Source organism: Triticum dicoccoides, chromosome 3B (genome assembly GCF_002162155.2).
Source record: "Triticum dicoccoides isolate Atlit2015 ecotype Zavitan chromosome 3B, WEW_v2.0, whole genome shotgun sequence".
Taxonomy (NCBI): domain Eukaryota; kingdom Viridiplantae; phylum Streptophyta; class Magnoliopsida; order Poales; family Poaceae; genus Triticum; species Triticum dicoccoides.
The window spans coordinates 295,632,152-295,635,732 of NC_041385.1; positions in this window are offsets into that span (position 1 = coordinate 295,632,152).

A 3,581-nucleotide genomic window follows, 5' to 3' on the forward strand; every position below is an offset into this window, starting at 1 on the left:
GTAAGCATATTGAACAACATCAACGCCCACAACTACTTTGTGTTCTACTCGTGCAAAGAATCTACGCAATAGACCTAGCTCATGATGCCACTGTTGGGGAATGTAGCAGAAATTCAAAATTTTCCTACGTGTCACCAAGATCTATCTATGGAGAGACCAGCAACGAGTAGAAAGAGAGTGCATCTACATACCCTTGTAGATCGCTAAGCGGAAGCGTTCAAGTGAACGGGGTTGATGGAGTCGTACTCGTCGTGATTCAAATCACCGATGATCCTAGTGCCGAACGGACGGCACCTCCGCGTTCAACACACGTACAGCCCGGTGACGTCTCCCACGCCTTGATCCAGCAAGGAGAGAGGGAGAGGTTGAGGAAGACTCCATCCAACAGCAGCACAATGGCGTGGTGGTGGTGGAGGAGCGTGGCAATCCAGCAGGGCTTCGCCAAGCACCATGGGAGAGGAGGAGTAGGAAGAGAGGTAGGGCTGTGCCAGAACTTCGTATATAGCTCCCATGCGCCTCCCCACTATATATAGGGGTGGAGGGGCTGGTTTCTTGCCCTCCAAGTCCATTGGGGCGTTGGCCAAGGTGGGAGGAAAGAAATCTCATTATTTCCTTCCCCACCGATTGTTATCCCCCCTTTTTAGGGATCTTGATCTTATCCCTTTGGGATATGATCTTATTCCTTCTAAGGGGGGATCTTGGTGCGCCTTGACCAGGGGTGTGGGGCCTTTCCCCCACTACCCACGTCCATGTGAGTCCCCCCATGTAGGTGGGCCCCACTCCAGAACCTTCTAGAACCTTCCCGGTACAATACCGAAAAATCCCGAACATTTTCCGGTGGCCAAAATAGGACTTCCCATATATAAATCTTTACCTCCGGACCATTCCGGAACTCGTCGTGATGTTCGGGATCTCATCCGGGACTCCGAACAACATTCGGTAACCACATACAAACTTCCTTTATGACCCTAGCGTCATCGAACCTTAAGTGTGTAGACCCTACGGGTTCGGGAGACATGTAGACATGACCGAGACGTTCTCCGGTCAATAACCAACAGCGGGATCTGGATACCCATGATGGCTCCCACATGTTCCACGATGATCTCATCGGATGAACCACGATGTCAAGGACTTAATCAGTCCCGTATTCAATTCCCTTTGTCTATCGGTATGTTACTTGCCCGAGATTCGATCGTCGGTATCCAATACCTTGTTCAATCTCGTTACCAGCAAGTCACTTTACTCGTTCCGTAACACATCATCCCGTGATCAACTCCTTGGTCACATTGCGCATATGATGATGTCCTACCGAGTGGGCCCAGAGATACCTCTCCGTTTACACGGAGTGACAAATCCCAGTCTCGATCCGCATAAAACAATAGATACTTTCGGAGATACCTGTAGTGCACCTTTATAGTCACCTAGTTACGTTTTGACGTTTGATACACCCAAAGCACTCCTACGGTATCCAGGAGTTACACGCTCTCATGGTCGAAGGAAGAGATACTTGACATTGGCAAAGCTCTAGCAAATGAACTACACGATCTTTTGTGCTAGTCTTAGGATTGGGTCTTGTCCATCACATCATTCTCCTAATGATGTGATCCTGTTATCAACGACATCCAATGTCCATAGCCAGGAAACCATGACTATCTGTTGATCACAACGAGCTAGTCAACTAGAGGCTCGTTAGGGACATATTGTGGTCTATGTATTCACACGTGTATTACGATTTCTGGATAATACAGTTATAGCATGAATAAAAGACAATTATCATGAACAAGGAAATATAATAATAATACTTTTATTATTGCCTCTAGGGCATATTTCCAACAATTACCTGCTACTTTATTGTCCTGATCACTTCTTAGACTCTGAGTCAGGTCCAAACTAATGTTCAAACTTGAGTTTTAAAATACCTGTCGGGTACATATCAAGGTAGCAACGAATAGTATCTGTCTACTATCTAGTTCATCTGGGGTCTTCTATGTGGTTCATGTTGGGTGGGCAACAAATAGTAGATGATCCATCATCTATGTTTTTAAATTGAAGCTATAATCTACCTGCTACCATTAGTTTTGGATCTATCCACTCATTTGCTACCATCACTCTTGATTTCTGCATGCACCCTTTAGGCCTTACATAATCTAACTATGTTTTTTTATTATGCATGTCAGTTATTGTACACAATCATACTGAACATGTAGAGAAAAAGAGAAGACCATTGTGTGGGAATATAATGTCATGCAGATGCTGCTCCATGGTGGGCGACGTGCCCCCCCTCTCGCCATTCCAGATTGTATTCCAGAGGAAGATAACTGTTCAGAGGGGGATTCAGAGGGAGTCGACCACTCCTATTTACCCCCTGAGGTGTTAGCTCTAACCTGGCATGCTGATGTTGGTCATATCATGCATATGGAGCCTCGCATTGCTTATATTATACATCTTATATGTCATCAGCTTAGTTTAGATTTTCTTTATGTGAATGCCACCTATTAGGTTTCTATATCATACTCCCACCCTTCCTAAATATTTGTCTTTTTAGACATTTTAACAAGTGGCTACATGTAACGCCCCGGATACAATTTTCCATTTTCGTAACTCCAACTCTTGCCTTTTCCGGAGATGTGTTTTGATTTTTCCTTCGTGGTTGGGTTTTTGTCTTTTGTTTTGCATTTTGTTCATGTCTCGCATTTCATCTCATAGCATCATGCGCATTGCATCTGCATGTCTTCGTAAAATGTGCATCCGTTGTTAGTTGCCGCTTCTTCCTCATCTCTATTGACCTTTCACAGACCGACCATTCTATTGTTGCCCGACCGTTTGACCCTCTCTGCTCAGCCACCAACCCCTTTGCGCGTGTCCGAAACTTACCCGAACCCGAACCGCTCAGTCATCACCGTTGCATTCAAATCATCCCCAAACATCTATAAAATATCTTCGTTTTATTTATTAGACTCCCTAGCCTATTTTTTTCAGACCGTCCGATTACGATTGGAAGGTCCAAACCTATCCTAAATGCCCTCTTTCCTTATATAAAGACCCCCTAGTCTAAATGAGGCCAAACCCTAACTTCTAGGGAGTTTGTCCCATCGAGCCGCCGCCAACCAGTTCCCCTCGGGATCCTTCCCCACCCAACCGGCGCTATCCTCTGGATCTCGTCGATCCACCAACCAGCGCAGCCCATGGCGCCCGATCTTCTGCGCCTCCCCTCATCCAGGGGCATCTACTCCTCTGCCCGAGCCCCCTGCCTCGGCCTCGCGACCCCGCGTCGCTCCGATGACCCAGCCCGCCGGCGACCTCAACTCCCAGGCCGGCCTCGCCTCCCTTCTCCTCATGTCCCATTCCTCCCTTGGTCCCTCTTCTCTTTCCCACTCTAGTACCTCCCGCCCTCTCTGTTCTCGCAGGAGAACTCCATGGAAGCTGCAAGAAGCTCGAGTCCACCGCCGTCGTTGCCTCCAGCCCCGCCTCGGTTCCAGCTGGATCCGGACGGGAGCTTGCTCCGCTGCCCATTCTCGGCCTCCTCCCGCCGCGCCAAGACCGCTTCCCCGTCGTCCCCTTCTGCCTCGTCTTCGCACGCT